This window comes from Onychomys torridus, chromosome 9 (assembly GCF_903995425.1).
Source record: "Onychomys torridus chromosome 9, mOncTor1.1, whole genome shotgun sequence".
Classification (NCBI taxonomy): Eukaryota; Metazoa; Chordata; class Mammalia; order Rodentia; family Cricetidae; genus Onychomys; species Onychomys torridus.
Window position 1 is genome coordinate 50,120,032 of NC_050451.1, and position 22,949 is coordinate 50,142,980.

At 44.7% G+C, this 22,949-nt stretch overlaps 1 long non-coding RNA gene across 1 annotated transcript in view; it reads right to left on the bottom strand.

Moving 5' to 3' along the window:
• Positions 1 to 21,069, bottom strand: part of LOC118590871 — a 47,730-nt gene extending 26,661 nt beyond the window's left edge. Inside the window, exon 1 of the long non-coding RNA XR_004945864.1 lies at positions 20,813 to 21,069. This is a non-coding gene — a long non-coding RNA (uncharacterized LOC118590871). The remainder of the gene's footprint in view (positions 1 to 20,812) is intronic.
• Between the last annotated feature and the right edge of the window lie 1,880 nt (positions 21,070 to 22,949).

Here is a 22,949-nt window from a genome sequence, read left to right on the forward strand (position 1 = left end):
TCAGAATGAATGTTCAGAAGCATCCCTTTGTATTTCTCACACGTCATCATTACAAGTGCACAAAACAGTCTTACTGTGCAAACAGAGTGATTTAATGTTATGGCTAGGGCCATACCCCACCTTCCAAAGACTAGTGATTTTTTTCAGCTAACTATGAATAAGGACTTTTTATTTTTTGAGACAGGGTCTCACCCTGTAGCTGAGGCTGGCCTCTGAATCATTTGCTCCCTGCCTCAGCTTCCTAACTGCTGAGATTACAGGCTTGTACCACTCAGCCTTGCTTGGCAAACTGTCTGGCTGTAATAACTTTTTATTCTTCATGTCCAACTGTAACATCAGGGGACTGTGGCTCATGCCAACAAATGATAGTAACACTGTATAGTAAGGTGTGGATACAAGCTCCAAGTGTAATAAGAACCGGAGCTCTGTGTACCCTCATGAGACCACTCACACCATCCAATGCGTAACTAGGCTCTTCCCTCTCCCCAGCTTTCCCCTCCCCCAGCTCTTTCCTTCCCCACCAGCTCTTCCCCCCCAGCTCTTCCCTTCCCCCCCAGCTCCTCCCTCCCCCCAGCTCTTCCCTTCCTCCCCCAGCTCTTCCCTCCCCCCAGCTCTTCCCTTCCTCCCAGCTCTTCCCCCCCAGCTCCTCCCTCCCCCAGCTCTTCCCTTCCTCCCCCAGCTCCTCCCTCCCCCTAGCTCTTCCCTTCCCCACCAGCTCTTCCCCCCCAGCTCTTCCCTTCCTCCCCCAGCTCTTCCCTTCCCCCCCAGCTCTTCCCTCCCAGCTCCTCCCTCCCCCCAGCTCTTCCCTTCCCCACCAGCTCTTCCCCCCAGCTCTTCCCTTCCCCCCAGCTCCTCCCTCCCCCCAGCTCTTCCCTTCCTCCCCCAGCTCTTCCCTCCCCCCAGCTCTTCCCTTCCCCCCCAGCTCCTCCCTCCCCCTAGCTCTTCCCTTCCCCACCAGCTCTTCCCCCCCAGCTCTTCCCTTCCTCCCCCAGCTCTTCCCTTCCCCCCAGCTCCTCCCTCCCCCCAGCTCTTCCCTTCCCCACCAGCTCTTCCCTTCCCCACCAGCTCTTCCCCCCCCAGCTCTTCCCTTCCCCCCCCAGCTCTTCCCTCCCCCCAGCTCTTCCCCCCCCCACCCAGGTCTTCCCTTCCCCTTTGGCTTTCCTTTCTTTTTCCTTCTTTTTTTGGGGAGTACAATTCTTAAGTACCCCAATTCTCAGAATTAATACATTAAGAACATTTCAGTATACTTAAGAGCTTGTTAAGAGACTAGACCTCACATTGGACATATTACCATTACACAGACAAAACTGGGTGCTTCCCAAGAAACAAAGCATGAGAATTTTCTTGTCCCTGAAGCTCAGCACATCAGGCATAGAGCTCTTATCAGGATAATTTTAGAAAAAAATAAGAGGCATGAACGTAGTATTGGACATGTGAAGGCTAGAATAAAAATATTTTTAAATATTTTCTTTCATTGATAGAAGAAAGACTAAGGTCACAAGACCATTTAGCAGACTTTTCTGATTCCTAGGATTCCTATCTGGGGATACTCTAAAATACTCAAGGATTTTATTATTTCTAAAAGGAGAATCTATAGAGTTAAAGGGCAAAAACTCGTCACCCTGTTTTATTCTGTAAGGGAGATTCAGTTCCAGCTGGTAGGCCAAACAAAGATTGCTCCTCTGTGATAAATGTTTGATTCAATAAAACAAAAGAGCTTCATATGACCTTTGTGACCCCTTCTTGACAAGGACGGCACCATAAAAGCTAAGACTCCAGGAAAGGAGCAGATTAGACCTGTCTAGAGAACATTAGGATGTGCTGTCAGCTATACATTTAAGAATAAGTCTTGGCTGGCATGATGGCTCAGTGGTTAAGAGTACCAACTGCTCTAACAGAGGACCTGGGTTCAACTCCCAGCACCCACATGGCAGCTCACAACTGTCTGTAACTCTAAGTAAGATCTGACACCCTCACACAGACATACATGCATACACACCAATGCACATAAAAAATAAGGATAAATAAATTGCTTAAAAAAAAAAAAGAATAAGTCTTGTTGGCTTGTGCCTGTTCAACTGGTCTCTTGTCTGCACATGAAAGAGTTAGGTAGAATTTAATTGTAGTACTGGAATCTATTTGGGATAGCATTACTCTTAATAACAATAGAACTCTAGAATCTGGTATCAATAAGCTTACACATGCAGATGGAACTAAGTGAGATAGCCTCCATACGTTGTGACTGTTTCTGGCCAGATTCTTTCTTTTTCCTTTTTTAATTAATTAATTAAATTGTTTGTTCATTTGTCTGTTTTGAAACAGGGTTTCTCTGTGTAATCCTGGCTGTCCTAGAACTTGCTTTGTAAACTAGGCTGACCTCAAACTCAGAGATCTGTCTGCCTCTGCCTCCTGAGGGCTGGGATTAAAGGCGTGTTCCACCATGCACAGCTTCCTTTTTTATTTTTATACATTTTTAGTTAAAATAGAATTATATCACCTACCCTTTTCCTTTCCTCCCTTTAGGTGATTCATTTTTAAACCAGTTGGAAACTGTGAGGAGTCAGGAAAAGAGAAGGTATCCAGTGCACCTGTAGAGTTCACTTGGTTTCTGCATATTTTAGTTTGGTAGGATTAACAGTTTTCTCTCTTCTGGGTTACTCTGTAAATGACCATGACATTTCCAAGGTGCAAAAACAGGCTTAGATGGGTTAAGCTGCAATGTATGGTCCAGTATGTTCCCTGTGTCCAGGGTTTGTTTGTTTGTTTGTTTCCCCCCAAGACAGGGTTTCTCTGTGAAACAATCTAACTGTTCTGGAACTAGTTCTGCAGACTAGGCTGGCCTCAAACTCACAGAAATCTGCCTGCCTCTGCCTCCTGGATATGTCCATTTTTTTAAAACATTATATCCACAAATTTATGCACTGCTCTAGGACAATTCTTAATCCAAAGTCACCTTCACTTATAAAGAATTCCTTGAATGTTCAATGTCCTCAATTTCTCACACTTCATTTTTCAGAGTGTAATTTTTTTTTTGGTTCAAAGTATAATTTTTAATGGAATGATGTCTATCTTCATTTTTAAAATCAGAAATGGGATTAAAAAGTTCTAGGGTCAGCTAGGAAGCCTTTTGCTTATCTAAATCCTAACCTTAAAAGATTACCTTGCTGTATTCATTCAGCCATTATATTACTCTCTGAACAGTGAGCTGCAGACTGGACTCTGACAAAATTAAGACCAAAGGATCAAACTTTTCTAAGTAATGTAATTGCCTCCTAGAACAAAACTTAGACAATAGAAATAAAAGCATGTCTTGCAACATACCTAGTATCTAATTAAAGATTATTGGGTACATAATGAAGCAAGAAAAATGGCCCATAATGAGGAGAACAATCAAATGAAAATGACATCATATGGACATGTGTGCCCGAATTATCAGTATTATAATAATGGCATATGTGTTTGAAAAGTAGAGATATAGGACATATATTTATATTAAAAAAAACCATTTGGGGATGAAAGCTATAATAACTGAGATGAAAAATTCAACTAAATGTGATTCAGGGCAAATTAGCCATGGCACAAGACAGGTAAACTTGAAGACCTAGCCACAGAAACTATTCACAGTAAGAAGAGTTGAGGGCTAGAGATGGCTCAGCAGTTCAGAGTCAGTACTGCTCCTGCAGAGGACCTGAGTTTGGTTCCCAGCATCCACATGATGGGACAGCTCACAGCTAAAACCTTCAGCTCCAGGTGATCTAATACCCTCTTCTGATATCGAAGGTCACCGCACCCCCCCCCCACACAAACCAATTAAAAATAAAAAGTTACAAGCAAAACATAATGAAAGAGTGAAGACATTAATTTCTAACAGAGAGTCAGTGAACTGTGAAATAAATTTCCAGGAGTCTCATATGCATACAACTGGAGAAGAGACACAGTAGAAAAGAAATTTGAAAAAAATATTGGCCCACACCTATGAATTTGCTGAAAACTATTATTGCACGGATTCAAATTACTCAAAAATAATAAGAAAACTACACCAAAGCACATATAAAGCACCATACTGTTCAAACCCAGTGATAAAATCTTGAAAAAAGCTAGGAAAAAAATTTCTCAGCCAAAGAAATTTAAAAACAAAGACAAAATAAAGGTGTGTTTAGAAATGTTCAAGCTAGGATAACTCTCCATTGTAGGCCACAGTACAGAAATGTTCAAGTCCTTCAGATGTAAGGAAATGGGAGCTCGGGGGATGGCTTAGTTGGTTAAGTACCTGCTGGTCAAGGACAGATCTGAGTTCAGATCTCGAGAACCCTCATGAAGCCGAGTATTGTAGCTCACATCTGTCACCTAAGCACTGGAAGTGGGGTTAGGGGCAGGAAAATAGGCAAGCATGTTCCTAGCAGCTCTCTGGCCAGAAAGCCTAGCTGAGTCAGTGAGAGACACTGCCTCAAAAGAGTAGAATCGGTGGAGAGCAGTCAAGAAAGACCTTTAGCCTTCACAGGCATACACACTAAGGAAAATGACACAGTGTGGAACTATACACATGTACACAAAGGAACAGAAATGGGGTGACTACTTTGGTAGACTGAGCCGGCTAGTTTTTGTCTCAACTTGACACAAGGTAGGGTCACCTGGGAAGAAAGAATCTTAAGAAAATGCCTCCATAGGGTTGGCCTGTAGGCATTTTCTTGATTGATGTGGGAGGGCCCAGCCCATTATGGGTGGTGCTACCCTGAACAGGAGGAGCAAGCTGGTAAGCAGCACCCCTTCTGCTCCAGCTCCTGTCTTGAGGTCTTGCTATGGCTTCCCTTGGTGATGGACTTACAAGCTGTAAGGTGAAATAACCCTTCCTCCACAAGCTGTTTAGTTTACGGTTACAGTGTTTTGTCACAGCAACAGGAAGCCTAACTAAGACACAGACATATCAGAGTTGTTCTCAGTATTGAATTCTCCTTTAAGGCAAATAATCGCTTATTTAAACAAAAATACCAACAATGGGGTCAGCAAGACGGCTCAAAGGAGAAAGGCACTTACTGACAAGCCTGATAATCTGAGTGTGACCACCAGAATCCACATGGTAGAAGGAGACAACCAACTCCTGAAGGTTGTCCTCTGACCTCTACATGCGCACTGTAGAATACTCATACCCACACTCATACAAATAAACAAATGTTTAAGAAAAGAACAACAGTGGAAAGACGGACTGTTGCATTTTGAACTGAACAAGTGTGAGAACAACAGTGGGAAGACACGGGACCACAGAGCTGACAGCCTAGTCCCTTGCGAGGCTGAATCAAGAGGAGTTCCTTGAGCCAAGGAATCTGAGGCCAGCCTAGACAACGCAGTAGAATCTTGTCTCAAAGACAAACGAAGAACAGCCAGGCACTGTGGCACACGCCTTAAACCCCAGCACAGGCAGATCTCTGTGAGTATGAGGCCAACCTGGTCTACACAGTGAGTTCTAGGAGCTAGTGAGACCTTGTTAAAAAAAAAAAAAAAAAAAAAAAAAAAAAAAAAAAAAAAAAAAAAAGAAAGGAAGAAAGGGAGGGAGGGAGGGAGGGAGGGAGGGGGGAGAAAAAGAAAAGGAAAAAATGATGTGGTCTATGCACGTGTGTGTGTGTGTGTGTGAAGGCCAGGGTGTCTATATTGAGTGCCTTCCTCTGTCACTCTCTACCTTATTTTCTGAGACAGAGTATCTCACTGAATCTGCAACTTGCCAATTGGGGGATCCTGGTGGCCAGTAAGCCTCAGGGATCCACTGTCCCACTTCCACCATGCCCAGCTATTTTTAATTAAAAAAAATTTTTTTTGGTGTATATGTGTATGTGCCTGGGTGAGTTTATGTACACCATGTGGGTGCAGGTGCTCATGGAAGCCAGAGGCCTTTGAGCTCCTAGAACTGGAACTCCTACTGGCAGTTAGGAGCTGCCTAATTTAGGGGGGGGGTGTCTAGGAATTGAACCCAGTTCCTCTGCAAGAGCAGTAAGTGCTCTTAACTACTGAGCCATTAGCCTATGTTGGGCTTCTTATGTGAATTCTGGAGATCCCAACTTAGTTCCTTGTCCTTGCAACAAGTCCTTCGCTGGTGGAACCTCTGTAGTGCCCAAGCCCCCCATCAGATTTTGACATCTCCTTCAATAATTGCTAGAGCAAGTACAAACTTTGCATGTTAAGGGTCACACTATCAAGCAGCTTGCATTTTTTACTTTTCTGGAGAAACTAGTAACAATAGTAGAACATACTCTCTTCAAAGTGGCATGTCCAACACACAGCAAGTCACCCACCACACTATGGCACTGTAACCACTCTAGCCTGTTTTTGTATAGGGTGTGGTCAAAGAGTGGTCTTAATAGTTCCAAATATTTTTTTTTACAAAGAAAGAAAATATATGCCAGAGTCTGTATGTGTCCCATAAAACTTAAAATATTTACCAATGAACTTTTATAGAAAAAATTTACCAGCCTATATTCTAAGCCATAAAACATGTCTCTGTAAATTTTAAGGAATTCAAGTAATGAGAAATATGTTCTCTGACTACAGCAGAATTAAATTAGTAATCAGTAACAGAAAGTTATATGGAAAATCTCAGTATTTTGAACTAAAATACTTCTAGATAACCTACTGCTTAAAAAAGAAACCCAGGGTAAAATTAGAAGGCATTTTGGCCCAGCAGTGGTGGCACATGCCTTTAATCTCAGCACTTGGGAGGCAGAGGCAGGTGGATCTCTGAGTTCGAGGCTAGTCTGGTCTACAGAATAAGTTCCAAGACAGCCAGGGGTACACAGAGAAACCTTGTGGGGGGGGTATTTTGCATTTTCAACTGAATGAAAATAAAAACATCAAGTTTTCTGGCATTCCACTAAAGCAGTACTATATAAAGCATGACATTTAAAAATAAAATACCTGTATTAGACAATGATCTCAGTCCCTACCTTATAAAAGCAGAAAAGTTAAACATACACACAAAGAAAGAAAAAGGAAAATCAGTTAATTGTATCAATGAAACAAAAACTTATTTTTATATAAATTTAAATTTAATATAAAAATTGATATAAAATTGATAAACCTTTAGTCAAGCAACAAAAAATGAGAAAAAAGAGAAGAAAACAAGAGAGAAGACATTAACAATATGAGTGGTGGTGTGGTGGGGCATGTCTATAATCCCAACACTTGGGAAGTTGAGGATAAGAAGTTAAGAAGTTAAAAGTTAATCACAGGATTGGGGATTTAGCTCAGTGGTAGAGTGCTTGCCTAGCAAGCACAAGGCCTTGGGTTCAATCCTCAGCTCCAAAATATAAATATATAAATAAATAAATAAATAAATAAATAAATAAATAAATAAATAAATAAATAAAAGTTAATCACACTGGTCCTGGAGGCCAGCCTTGGCTACAGGAGACCCCCTTCTCAAAAGAAACCAAAAAGGATTAAGAGGTTATATTATAAATTTATGGAAATTTAAATAACAATGGAGATTACAGAAATTTTTAGGATAGATATAGAACTTAGATGAAATTATTAGATTCCTTGAAATAGGTATTCAGAAGCTCATTCAAGAAGACAGAGATAACCTGAAGAGCTGTATGAAAATTGAATTCATAGTTTAAAACATTCCCACAAAGACATTCATGGATTTTTCCAAACATTGAGGCTAAAATGTACCAGTTATGCACAAACTTCTAGAAAACTGGCAAAGAGAGAGGTTACTTGCTAATTTATTCTTTGAGGCTAGCATTATCCTGATAAGAACATTGCAAAAGAAAATTCCAGGCTGGTTTCTTTCATGAATATAGATGTAATTCCAAAGAAAATGTTACAAAATCAAATTCAGCAAATCTACAAAGGAATAGTATTATTACTAGTTGACTTTTGTCCTAAGAATACACGGCTTGTTTCACAAATTCAGGGCTGGTGAGATTGAGATGGCTCACTGGGTAAAGGGGCTTATTGCTAAGCTTGATGGCCTGAGTTCAATCCCTAAGATCCATGTAGCAGGAGAGAACTGATCCCCCTAAGTTGTCCTCTGACTTCCATATGTATACCCCTGCATGCATGCACATGCCCGCACGCACGCACGCACACATGTGCACACAAAATGTAAAAAAAATTAAATTCATCATAGTAAAAAACGTCTGATCACCTCAATAGGAAGAAAGATACCTTAAACCACCACCACCAAAGCCAACTAGTAATAGAAGGTGCTGTAATTTGAACCCATAGCATCCCGAAAGGCCCCAAGTGATACAGGTCTGATCTCAAGCCTGTAGAACTGCTGGGAGGCTGTAGAGCTTCTAAGATCTGGGACCTAGTCAGAGGAAGTGACATCACTGAAATGTAAATGTATGCCCTGAAAGGGGATTCTGGCCCTTTCTTGGCTCTCTCTTTGCTTCCTGAGGTGAACAGAACTCTACTGCACACTTCTGTCGTGGTACACTGTGCTACCATAGCCCCAGAGGGACAGGGTCAAATTACCACTGACTGGACCCTTTGAAACCATGAGCCAAATAAAGGACCTATGCCTTTTAAGTTGGAGTTTTCAGTTGTTCTGTCACAAAGCAGACTAACACAGACAGGTACTTCTTCAACCAGACACAAAGCCATCTACAAAGTCTGTTTACAAAGGCCTACAGATAGCCTTATAAGTAACGATGCTTCCCCTCTAAGATCAAGAATGATAAAGATAGCTACTCTTTGTATCATTTGTGTCAGTGCAATCAGTCAAGAAAAGGAAATTGAACTGATGAAATCCATCATTCCCGAGCATTCCCAACCTCTTTATGATCCTTCCCCCTCCCACCCCTCTTCTTGGGGAATCACTGGTTGGCTATGACTATAGATCATTTTGCATGTTTTAGAACTCTATAACCTGGGAATCATGTGGGATGTATGTGATTAGTCTGACATTGATAATTTATCTTTATAATCAAAGTTCACATGGAGCCATTTTATGTTCATTCCATCCCTAGAATTTCAGTTTCTCTATCACAGTAATTTTCACATTTATCAAAAGGTCTGATAGCTTAACATCACTGGTTCTCTCTCTCTCTCTCTCCCCCCCCCTCCCTCTCTCTCTTCCTCCTCCCTCTTCCTCACTCTAGATTAGATATCTCTTCCAATTTCTCAGCTGTTGGTGACAAGGCTTTACATCTTCAAGGTTACAATCTTTGTTCGTTTCCTTATTCTCTTCCCTTTCCACGGATAAAGACAAGCTATTGCTAAACTTGTTCCTTCTTTTGATTACTGCTTCCTAACAGTCTCTCACCTCTCGGCACCATCCTCGAACCTTACCTTACTACACCTCTTTCTCCACCAACCTGGACAGGCAGAAAGTACTTTGACCAGACACTCGAGGGAACTGTAGACACTGGGCGAATAAGGAAAACCTGCTTCACTGGACAAAGTGAGCAAGTATGACAATGTCTTGGGGACTAAGGTACAGCACAGACAAGTGCTGAACACGAGCCTGGTTCTAGGGCGGTCATATACTGTAAGCTTTCAGCCACTGGGATGATAAAAAGAGAAAGAAGATTGAAGTTTTTGCTCACCCCACAACTCAGCTGGAATTATTTATATGGGCAAAATTTATTTCGTATTATAGGGGGAGTCTTAAAGTTCCCAGGGCAAGGGAAAGAACCCAGGAGAAGAAAACTATGCTGTTGTAGCCGACAACTTAGCTTGACTTACCTTTCCTGACACGTCAGGCCTTTAAATATAAGTCCATTACCCTTTTCCTTCCCATCCCTTTCTCTACTTTGCCTTTGGTAGGATCCAGCCATCTAGCCAGCTGGCCTCCAACTCATTATACAGCCCAGGCTAGCCTCAAATTCTTGTTCCTGCTATGTTAGTCTTCTGAGTGTCAGGATTACAGATGTGAGCTGCCATGCCTGGCTGCCTTCTAGTCTCTGTGCCTATCAAAATGCTTGGGAAATAACTACCTTCTTCCTCTCCTGCAGTTTCGTCCATTGCTATGTCTAGAGTGTTGAACATATACTAAGCAAGCAGTCAATATATCTGATTTTTTTTTATACCAAATTCTAGGCTAGCCTGAGCTACGGTGAGGCCCTGTCTCAAAAACCAACAAAACAACCTCTAAAATTCTCTTTCCAACATACTAAAACAGAAGATCCCAAGGAAGTCTTGCAGCAATCATTTCTAAAAATCTAAGTGAAGAAAGGCCTCCAAAACTCGCCTTGAACTATTCATTCCCTTCAGGAAGAAACAAATTTGAGGCGTTTTTTATTTTTGAGTTGGTCTATTACAGCGATTAATCTACCCTAACTTATATATAAAACATATGCAATGTCCTTATGTGCACCATTTTGGTGGGTATCATTTAGATGATAACATATGTGAATGTATTTCCACAGTTTAGAGGCTGTGGTTGTGTGTAAACATTCCTCCCAGGAGTGGTGTGATGCGACTAGCCAAACCGACTCCCATTGCTCCTGGGTTTTTACTGTGGACAAACACCAAGAGGTGTAAAGGCAATGTGTGTTTGCAGTAACAGAGCAGTGAAATGATACTCACTAAATACCCCAAAAGGAAGGCTGGAAAGGTGGCTCCGTGGTCAAACACGCACTGTTCTCCCAGAGGACTAGAGTTCTGTTCCCAGCACTCACATTGAGCCTCTCACAATTGCCTGTGATTCCAGTCTCAGGGAATCTAACACCATCTTCTGGCCTCCACAGGCACCCAAACACACTTATGCATACACTTAAATATAAAAACAATTAAAAAAAATAAAACGCCATTTAAAAACAAAATTAAATCTTTAAAAAAAAAATTCTAAGAGGAAAGTAAAATGAAGTCCCAAATCAGGTCTTCTTCTTGGATTTGCTTACTTTGTAACCATTATTTTGTGTCTATAACAATGTTTTTTTTTGTTTTGGTGGTTTTTTTTTTTTTTTTTTTGTTTTTTTTTTTGTTTTTGTTTTTTGAGACAGGGTTTCTCGGTGTAGCTTTGCGCCTTTCCTGGAACTTACTCTGTAGCCCAGGCTGGCCTCGAACTCACAGAGATCCACCTGCCTCTGCTTCCCAAGTGCTGGGATTAAAGGCGTGCGCCACCACTGCCCGGCAACAAGGATTGTTGAGTCGCCTCTACTCAAGTAGCTAGGTAGGTAAACTGGAGCATACTATTCTCAATTATAAGGCTATTTTCTCAACTATTCTTACAAGTTGGATGGTGTGACCCCATAGTCCCCTTTCTTCACTAGCATTCTGGAGTGTGGTCTGCCATGTCTTGGAAGCCATACAGTGCTGGAAGTCATTTTTAACTGGAATGTTCCTTCAGATTCCAAACTGACACTAAGGGGTTGCCTAGTAGCAACTTCAAGATTTAGAAACATTGTGTTTGAGAGAACGTATGTGCTAGCATATGCTAATGCACGGGTGTGCAAGTCAGAACCCAGTTTTTAAGAATTGGTACTCTCCTTTTGTCTTGGGTTCTGAGCTTAGGTCATCCACCAGGCTTGCATGGTGAATGAAGTCATCTGGCTGGCCCAATAATAGTCTCTTAAGTGCTAATAGGAGAATTTTTTTTTTTTTTTTTTTTTAAGATTGGGTGTTCTGCCTGCTTAGATGTTCATGCAGCATGTGTGTTCCAGGGGCCCTCTGGAACTGTAATCCCAACTAAACAGTTTTATAAGTTGCCTTGGTCATATTGTTTACCACAGCAATAGAAAAGTAACCATTACATACTCTTTTCTAATTTTCTTCTTCAGAAATGTTTGGGATCTCACTCCCCACCCCAGGTATATAGTCCAGATCTTTTTTTTTCCTATCTGTGGAGATCCATCCTCACCTCAAGGTCATCTCACCCACATTTACCATGTTTATGTTCTATGACGTCTAGGCTTTTAGGAGTCTTAGAATTTGTGTTCTGTCCCTGATCCTTCCATTGGGTTCTGGATTCTAAATCACTGGTTTGGCCAACAACTCCACTTCCATTAATAAAGACTTCTGAACCAGACATTTAAAAACACGTCTTGTGTCCTCTAAAATTCATTTTTTTTTTCTCTGTATCATGTCAGATGTCAATCAGTTACACAATTTTAATCAACTGGCTAAGTTGAAAAACCAAGCAGACTTGAAGTCACCATTAGCTCGTTACTCTTTGTGCCTGCTTACTGTGGCCTCTGAGCCACAAACCCTTTCAGATTCTGGTTCTGTGTTGCTATGGTGCTCTGAAAAATCCACTTCCACTTTTCCAACTGAATTCCTTCTGAGTCCCATCACGGAAGAATGAGGAGATTGCGGGTGGGGTGTCAAGGAGAGGAGAAAGAAGCCATAAGCACTGCTTCCTTTCCAGTCCCCCCAAGTCCAGGGGCAGCAGGGGGCAAGCCCTGGCCCCTCCCAGCTCCCCAGCGACCTTCCCTCCCCATTTTCCCTGTAGCAAGGGCAGGAACTGCTAACAGAGGTTGCTCCATTACTTTGGTAAATGTTTTTCTTTTTCAGTCCTACACCTGTTGGACCAAATCTTTCTCCTTCCTCCATTCCCTGCCCTGTGACAGGGTCTCACTATGCGACCCCGGAACTCACTATGTAGACCAGATTGACCTCAGACTCATCGGCTCCGGCCTCTGCCCTGCCTCCCGAGTGCTGGGATTAAAGGCGCGCACGCCAATATTCCCGGGCAAGATACAATCTTTCTATTCTGTGGCTGCTCTTGAGATATTTAGCAGCAGGCCATCTGCATGTTTCTCACACTTAGAAGCAAAATTCAAACTTTTCCCTGGCCTACAATTTTTGTGATTAAACCTCTTTCGCTGGTCTCATCTCCCATCTTTTCCCTTGTAACTCACTTGACTTTTTTAAAAAAAATGATTATTGTTGTTATGAGGACTGGACCCAGGACCTTATTTATACATGCTAAGCAAGCATTCTGCCTCGACCACTGAGCAAGATACTTGGCCTGGTCCTCCTCCTGTCTTGGGCCTCTGCAGACGCTATTCTCAGTATCTAAGTTGCCTGGGTCTTTGCCTAGTTCACTACCTCTCTTTATTCAGGTCTCTTCTCAAATTCTGATTTATAGCCTTCTTTTTGGATCGAACCCAGGGCCTTGCACTTGTTGGGCAAGCGCTCTACCACTGAGCTAAATCCCCAACCCGATCTATAGCCTTCTAACAAGTCTTATCTAAAGCACTGGTTCTCAACCTTCCTAATGCTGCCATCCTTTAGTACAGCTTCTCACGTTGTGGTGACCCCCAGCCATGGAAGTATTTTGTTGCTGCTTCATAACTGTAATTCTGCGACTGTTATGAACTGTAATGTAAACAGCTGATATGGGACACACACCCCCCCCCCCCCCGTCACGACCCACACGTTGAGAACCACTGAAAGCATCTCCTGCCTTCTAGCTTTAGATCTGGGTTCTTCTCCCCGACACTCCTTGTCACACTCATCTGCTTTGTCACAGCAATATGAACTTTACAGAGGCAAAGCTGCCTGGCACAGCGAGCAGGCCCTCCATAAGCTCCAGGGAACAGGTACTGACTGTTCAGCAACTGCAGAAATCATGACACATAACGAAGGAAACACACCAGAGCAACTGCAAAGAAGACACAAGACACGTGACACATTACAGTTTCGCTCACCTAGCACATAAAGCAATAAATGAAATTAAAAAAAAAAAACCCTGTACTTTAAGATGTGCTAGAAGAGAATCATGCATAACCAGTGAGAGAACTAGATCTGCAGAAAATGTTCAAGGAAAATGAGCGTGTAAGCTTCACACTGGAGACATAACCTGGTTAAGCTATTTCTGTTGTTAAAGTGAGATAAAGTCTCCTGTAGTCCAGGCTGAGGTTGACCTTGATCTCTTGATCCTCCTGCCTGCACATTTTGAGAGCTGGGATTCTAGGCATGTGCTCCCATACCCGGCTGTGGATAAGTAGACGATCCTAAGAAATGAGGGAAAGAAAGCCTTTTCAGATCTTTGGGCTGAACATACAACACGACCAAGGAGGACATCATGCTGACCTTACCCTCGCTCTAAGCAATAGTCATCAAAAAGTTAAAAACAAAACAAAAAAACCAACCAAAACCAAAACCGAACTGCAGTTTTCAGCAAAGGTAGCACAACCCTAAACAGTTACATTTTCAGTAACTGCCACCCAAGAGTTCATGGAAAAGTAGCCAACACAGAGGTTCTGGGAGGAAAGGTGTGTGCTGCCAAGCCTGACTTCTCAGTTCCATTCCCAGGCCCCGCGTGGTGGGAGGAAGAGAAGAGACTCCTCCGCAAGCTGTCCTCCAACCTCCACATGCGCATACACACACAGACACACAGACAGACAGACACACAGACACACACAGACACGCAAATAAAATAATGTCATAAAAAGAAAATGCAAAAGGCACATACACAGACACACAGACACACACAGACACACACACACGCAAATAAAATAATGTCATAAAAAGAAAATGCAAAAGGCACATACACAGTCACACACAGACACACAGACACACACACACACACACACACACACACGCAAATAAAATAATGTTATAAAAAGAAAATGCAAAAGGCACATATACACACAGACACAAACACACATGCAAATAAAATGTCATAAAAAGAAAATGCAAAAGGCACACACACAGACACACACAGACACACACAGACACACACACACACACGCAAATAAAATAATGTCATAAAAAGAAAATGCAAAAGGCACATATACACACAGACACAAACACACATGCAAATAAAATGTCATAAAAAAGAAAATGCAAAAGACACACACCACACACACACACACACACACACACACACACACAGAGAGAGAGAGAGAGAGAGAGAGAGAGAGAGAGAGAGAGTAAATGCAGCACCTGTGAGCCTATATTGGGAAAAAAGTAGTCGATGAAGATCAGAAATGAAGTGACAGACTCAGGAAGCAGGATATGGGAGCTAAGATTTGTTGAGAACATCAAAATTTTAAATATAGATCAAAGCCAAACGACCAATGAAATTAAAATTACAGAAAAGAACCGAACATGATAAAATATCTTGTAATCATACTTTTCATGAAGGTGATTCTAATTCTGAAACATGCAGATAACAGCTTTTTTTTTTCTTTTTAAACTTTCAATATGTAGCAATTAAGGTTCATTTGTGGCACAGAAATATTTTCATTAAATGCTCAGCAATATCTTTCAGTTTCTTTTCAAATCCCTATCCATGAATTTTTGGTCATATTTATAAAGGATACATCAAAGCTTATGTTTGACATAAGGCCTTTTCCACATGATGAGGAAATATATTTTTTTGGAAATATTCCTTTTAAAAATGAACTGTAGGATAGGAGATGACTCAGTAGTCAAGATCATTTGCTATCCCAGCAAAAGGACCTGAGTCTGAATATACAGACCCATGTCAATATTGGGCGTGACCACATTGCTTCTAAATCCCACCCTACCCCTTGTTGACACATGGAGACAGCAGAGCCTAGGAACTAGATGGCCAGTCAACCTTGTCAAAAAGGCCAGCTTCGGGTTCAGTGAGAGACCGTCTCACAAATCAAGGTAAAGAGCAACAGAAGGCACCCAACATTCTCTTCTGAGTGCCACATGCATGGGCACACACACAGGTACCTACTACCAACACTCCAAATTGTATTTTGAATTCACAGAAAGATAAAGAGAAATAATATAAGGAGTTTGCATTATTCTATTTAATGAACAGTTAGACCACACTCAGCTCTTAATTATTAGTAGCTAGAATATTGTTGCTATTAGCTAGTGTGGTCAGTTTTACTGCCGAGTTCCTTGTTGTCCTTATTTTCTGAAAGCTAGAAGTTGGTTAGTTTTAATACAGAGCTCATTCTTTTCCTCTGTCAATTTATCCAGAGATGCTATGAGCAACCAACCAGCATTATCATTTTCCTTATTTTTCCACAAATTGTTTATTTTCCACAAGTTTTATACACAGATTCACCAAATCGGTTGCCTCTCACAAACAGTGAGTCAGGACAATCAAATGCATCTGTCTCCTTAAGTTTGTAAAGAGTTCACACCAAGCACTTTCAGCATTCTCCAAGCTTCCATGAGAGGCTTCTGCAGCTGTGGGTGTTGGTAAATTGCAAAGCCTATTCCAGATATTAAAAAAATTCATCCTTATACCTCTGTTGCTCTAGAACCACTTCTGGCACCAAAATCTGGTTAGTCAGGGTTCTGTAGAGGAATAGAATTTACAAAATGAATCTCTATATGTATATATATATAGAATGGCTTACAGGACATGGTCCAGCTAGGCCAACAATGGCTGTTTACCAACAGAAGGTCCACAAATCTAGTAGTTGTTCAGTCCATGAGGGTGGATGTCTCAGCTGGTCTAATGCCACTGAAGGAATTGATTTGTGAGGGTGAGGGAGAGGAAGCTGGCAAAGAGAAAGCAAGCTTCCTTTTTCCATGTCCTCTTTATAGACTGCCAACAGAAGGTGTGGCCCAGATTAGAGGTGGATCTTCCCACATCACAGATCTGAATTGGAAGTGGATTAGAATTCATCTTACTTCAAATGATTTAATTAAGAAAAAAATCTCTCACAGGTGTACCCAGCCATTTGGGTTGTAGTTAATTCCAGATGTGGTTAAGTTGGCAATCAAGAATAGGCCATTACACCAGGGTAGCAAGCATTCTGGCACATGGAAAAACAGCATGTGCAAATCTATGTGGTAGAGTTTGGTTGAGGTTGTCCCTCCTTCAGGACGGCATTATGTCATCTCCAAGTGTTTACTTAAGCTCCCCTGGGCTGCCTCCATGGTAGCTGTGAAGTCACTGAGAAGTTGAACTGTCTGGGGCCTGGTAACAAAGTATGATAATGTAATGTGAACACTGTGTCCATTAAAAAAAAAAATCACTGCTACATAAGGAATTTCAGAAACAAAAGGGTATTTTTTAGAAGCTACTTGAAAAAAAAAAAAAAAACAACATTAGGCGGTCCACAAAGGGCTCATAAATATGTATTTGTTCATATATGGACATACTTGCTTTCTACAGAAAACTTATTATTTTTAATTATATGTAGTGTGTGTGTGTGTGTGTATGTGTGTGTGTGTGCGCGCGCGCACGGGCGCACACGCCTCAGAGACCAGAAGTATCAGATATCCTTGGAATTAGTGTAACAAGCAATTCTGAGTTTTCCCAGCATGGTTGCTAAGAAGTCAACTCTAGTCCTCTGGAAGAATCATACACACTCATAACAGCTGAGTCATCTCTCCAGCCCCTGGATGTACTTATTTTAAAATGTGTATATTAGGACTTTTGACTTGTAAATATAATTATGCAAATACAAAAGTATTTTGTATCATCTTTAGGAAAATATGAATTATTAAAATAGCCCAACCACTATTTCTATCTCTAAAAAGGAAGCATATTTAACCTACCACTAAAGATACATAAATAACAGAATCTTAAGAATTGTAAAAGACACCAGGTTATACAGGTAAATATATTATTTACCTTGATTATTCAGAGAAAAGTGCTACTTTTAGTTCCCTAGACATAATCAGGCCAAGTAACTATTGATTAAAGAGAAAGGATTCAGGATGTACTGTAAAAATGGGAGAAGTACATGCAACTCTCATGTTTTCTTTCCCTCTAGGCGTATAGGTCTTTTCAGTCCCATTTTGATTTTGAGACAGTCATATTCTTTAGTACATTCTAGCCTTGAACTCACAGTAATCCTCCTGCCTCAGTCTCCCGAGTGGATTACAGGCACTAAACACCATGCATGGCTCTTTTTGGTCTTTCTTATGAAGGGAGCAACAGAGTTCTCTTTACTCTCAGGTAGCAGGATTGATATTACAATGGCCACGCACTGAGCACACTATTGCTTTTTCTTAGCTTTCTCCTTCAAAGCTTCCACCTGCTCCAGACTTGCCCTAGGTGTGAGTATTCCCTGGAATTCCTGGCTAACTAGATAGCCTCCTGGTCTTCTTAGCTTCCTCCATGGCTTTAGGCACCACCTACATTTCCGTGACCCCAGAGATCCAGACTTTACCTCCAACACCCCTGGGAAAGGTCTCCCATAGTTTAAATGATGTGTTTCTTTTCCTGCCCTGAGATTCAAGCCTCCTCACTCACCCAGACACCAGAACCTGTGCAATCCTTGCCCTCAAACAGCTAATGACTTCTTATGGAGTTATCTTTCCAGTCCTGCTATCTCTGGGTCCATGGCAGAGGTTCTAGCAGGTTATTTCTTAGCTCACAGTTCTTTTATATTCCACGTTTTAAGTCTCTAGGACCCTGACAAGGCACATGTGACCAACTATCCTTTCCATTAAACACCTTCCGGAGGTTTTCCCTTTCTTAAAGTTTTTTGAGCTGAGGCATCACAATAATTGACTCAGAGTAACCCTTTGAAATTCTGTGCTAAATTTTACCATTGATTTGTAGAAGAAAAGAAAACATTGCTTTGCTATGTTTTTCTAAAAAAACTAACACAAAACTTTCCATTCAGGTGCTAATACAAGTTCAGCATGATTTACTCTGAATAATGAAGGTCCTGACGATTTATCTGTCCAGCTTCCTTCTTGCTCCTTTACCAAGCCCTCACCCCCACCCACACCCACATCCATCGAGCTGACTCCAGGCCAATATGCACTGTGCTTGGTTCCCTTCTGGACACTCTTTTCTATTCTTAGCTGAGCTAAGTCTGGCCACCCAGGAAAACACCATCTTTCAGGAGACACCCCAGGTCCCACTACATAAGGGAAGCTGTGCAGGCGAAGAGACCTTCTGGCTGGCAGCCTTACACTCTTTTCTAGCACATACCTCCTGGATTTCTAAAGCTGGGGCTGGAGGAGAGTGTGGGATGTAAGAGTTAAAATCATGAAACCCAAACAAGCAATGACTTGTGTAGCATATATTTACACACCAGTGAAGAAATGCAGGCTGTAATACACAAGGTTTTGTTGCACTTTCTTAGAAGAAATTCGGTGATAAACAAATTTAGATTCCACCAGGCCAGCCTTTTGATGATCGGTAAATGTCATGCACACCTTCCTGTTACAGAATATTGTGTAGGGACTGTGTGAGCATTTAGTTCCCCCTTATTTCAGCCTCTCCAACATGGGTGTTCCATGCTGCAGTTGTCTAGGAGAGCCGCTGGGTCTTTACTCCTTCTTCAGTAAAGTAACCTCCATCCAAAAGCCAGTTAATGGTCATTACAGTCTCCAAAATCTCCATTTACTCCGGAAATTGCTGCATTTACACTGTTCTGAGTAGACTTCTGACCAGTGTCTTACAACACAGAATTTTTCTTTTGATTTTTTTGATACACGGTTTCTCTGTGTGGCCCCGGCTGTCCTGGAACTCACTTTATACACTAGGCTGGCCTCAAACCCGCAGAGATCCACCTGCCTGTCTCCTGAGTGCTGGGGTTAAAGGCCTGCACCACCACTGCCCTGTTACAACACAGACTCTAAGAACCAAATATTTTTCTTTCGGAAGACTTTCAATTGTTGCTTCTTGACGGAGATCTTCGCTGTAATAGGGCGGACGGATCCCAGCACAGAGTATTTCCCTGCTCTTAACTCACCTACCTATAAATAGCGCTCACCGAGCTGAGTCACCAAACCCAGAGTTTCCTCAAAATAGCTCTTAAGGACTGCTGGAATCGAGTCGCTCCAGCGGTGACAGAGTCTGACCACACACCCACCAAGCTGGGCCGTGGAGCCGAACCACAGGATGGGTTTCTAACCACCTGGCGCCCAGAGGGCGAGTCCGGCGAGTGAGACCCTACTCCCTCAGACCTCGAAGTCTGGACTCAGGATCCAGCTAGTGGCCAGGCTCGGCCTCGACCGCAAAGAGTCCTCCCCGCCCTTTGGGAGATGGGAGCCGCCGCGGGGGGCTGGCACCCGGCACCGCCCTTGCCCACTGAACGCACAATGGGGCGACTCGAAGGGCAGTTCGGCTCCCAGCTTCAGACCCCCGCCCCGGTCTCTGGGCTGTTGCCAAACCACCTGATGACCTCGGACTACTACCCACCCGTCTTGAGGGTGCCAGAGGCTGAGAAGCAGCCCTGGGGGAAAGAAAACGGAAGTGCCACCCCCTGCAGGCAGGGTGGTGACGTCACCTCTACCGCCAGCCTGTAGCGGGGGTGGCTGCCCGTCACGTGATCCACGCCCCTCCGAATCCCGCGCGCGCGCTCCCCCCTCCCCAACACCCAGCCAGACTCCCACCTCTCCCGCCTCCTCTCTCCAACTTTCACCCTCCCTGCTCCCGCACCGCTGTCAACAGCGCCAGCTCCGCCTTCTCCCTTGCCTTGGCGCCCCCCACCGCCGCGATGCTACGGGCTCCCGAGCTCAAGTCCGGGATCCCGGAGCGCAGGGTGCCCCCTCTCCCACCCTGCCCCCAAACTCCAGGCGCGCAGGGTGCGTGGGCCGCAGAGTCCGGGGCGCGGTGGCGGCGACCAGCGCTTCTCCACTCATTCCTCCCACCCGAGGACCAGGCGGACTCTGCAAGTCTGCGCTCAAAGGGGAGCCAGAGGCACACACGGCCTCCCGGGAGCCCCCCTCCCCCCCCCCTGCGACCCGCTCTGCGCCCCCCCCCCCAGCCCTGCGCACCGAGCTTCGTCTCTCTTGGGGACCACGCACAGATCGCCTCCTAGAGCCCCTCACTCATACCCTCTTCCCTGTGCGCGCTGGGATTACAGATTTTTTTTTCGGCTGTTGCTGCTGCGCCTCGTTCTATTTTCTGCTCACTGCCCCCCCCCTCCAACCCCCCGCGCGCGCACGGTTCCCTTCTCCAAGTGGAGGCTGGAGGAGGGAGAAAAAGAAGCCAGTGTTGAAAGGGGCGGTGCGCACTGACCTGTCAGCGGCGGAGGAAGACCCCCGGTCGGGGCGAGCTCTGCAGCGAGGGGGGGCACTGGAGCGCAGGGCTGGAGCGGAGCGGCAGCAGCGCTCGGCCAGGTGTCCCTTAGGCCGGTCCGCGCCGCCCCCTCCCTCGGCGCCGCGCTCACCGCCCCAACGCCGGGTACCAGGGAACCCCCCAGCTCGATTTTTTGTGCAGTTTCAGCAAAGCTCCGAGGAAGTTGGTCCTTTTGTTCCACTATTTATAGATTGCGTCAACATTGCGAAAAGAAGAAGGCGGAGCGGCGGCCCCTCCCCCGCCCCTCGGCCGGCTCCCTGGAGAGAAAAGCCCCAGCACACGACCTAAGTACACAGCGCGCCAGCCGCCCGCCCCCGGCCTCCTGCTCGCCACTTCCCCCTCCCCCAGCTTGAGCCCGAGCGCTGCCAACCCCGTCACGTGCCCTCCCGGGAAAACCAGCTCCCCCGGGCTGTGCGCCTCCCGCCCCGGTTCCGTGGCAGCGGCCTCCGCCCAGCTACGCTCCCTAGCTCCTGGCTAGGGTCGCGAGCCCGGGTGGTGCGCACGCCTTGGGTCCCCGCATTCTCGCCACCCGACGGGGGAATCTTTGCACCCAAGCCTCGTGCAGAGTGGCCCCGGGCGTCCTGCGCTCTCTTGCGTCTCTACCCCCCTCGGTCTCTGCGAGCGCCACCGCCCTGCTTGCAGAGTGCGCGCGCGTTTGGGCCTCGCTCGGGAGCCCACGGCCTGGACAAGTCCCTCTGCCCCCTCGTGCGGCTGCACCAGCAGGCGTTGGGTGCTAGGCCTCGCTGCCCGCACTGATGGCCAACAGGCGTGAGGGGTGCGGGGGTAGCCCGCAGCCGCTTCCCAGGCGAAAGCGCGGGGCGCGGGAAGCGCGGGACGGACGTTCCCCGTCCGCAGGTGCAGCTAGCTTTGCGCTAGCTTTCTTCTCGCTTTCCAAGCTGCTTAAAGATCGAGGAGTTTGCAAACCCGATCCTTGACAAGGGGAATACAGTTATTGAGGACTTACTGTTCTATTACAGGAGCGATTGAGCAAAGCGTTAAAACTTTCCTGAAAACCCCCGAGGGCGAAGTGATAGGCCCCTCCATAGCCCGAAGTGAAACTGGGCTCACTGCTGGCCTAAAGCCTCAGTTGAGCTCAGCGTAAACACCGAGGATGGTAAACAGGAAAGGAAGGCCTCACAATAAAGGCAAACACAAGTGGCTAGTTTAAGCGTAATTAACTTCCGTAGTTTCTGGTCCCTTTCCGAAGTGGTTGGTTTAGAACGCAGTTGGCCTTTTCAGGATCAGAATAAAATAAGTTAGCTACCAGATCACTGGCTCAGGAAAACAGGCTGAGCTGGGGTAAGGACAGGAAACGTGCCGCGCCGGACCTTTCCCGGCAAGTGTAGGGTGGTAAACAATTTAGAAGGACTCATGCCCCCAATTTCAGACCACCACCCCTCTTCAGCACGGGCCCCTACACCCTGTGCGGGGCTACGAAGTTGAGTAGAGGGGCGGTTCCAAACCCGGTAGCGCTCTCCCAGGAGTTAGTTGGGGAGGTGATAAGGTTTGCCTGGAGTTGGGAAACCCTTCCAGATTTAGGCCCACTTTCTTTTCCTTTTTAAGGGAGAAGTCTTTACATTCCAAGGCTTAGAACGTGAGTTTCAAGCTTGTTATATGTGTGCTTACTTAAAAAAGGAAGCGAGACAATATAAAGCGAACTTTTGTAGTGGTCGCTTCCTTCCCAAAGCTTGGAGCTAGCTGCAGGCCTGACAGGCTTTGGTCGCCCACTCCTGGCGGTATGTAGAGCCCAGGGCTGGAGCTCATTCTTTCTTCCCCGTATGTCTTTGCGATTTATCCAAAGGCCCTAGCTACTCACCTTTCCGCCTTTCTACCCCATTCTGCTTTCAGCATTTGGAAAACAAACCTCCTAAGAAAGCAAATTCGTTTCTTTGACAGTTTGACTGCAGCACTATCTACAAATCACGTTTCTTTGCATTTAGTAAACAAGTCAGGGCCTCCTGATCCTTCCCACCCCTGCAAGAGTCAGAGTTTTGTCAAGGCATGGTCGAGGTTCCCGGCCCCCGGCCCCGGGCTAAGTCTCAGTGTCTCAGCTATTTTGTCAGGACACCGGCTGTCC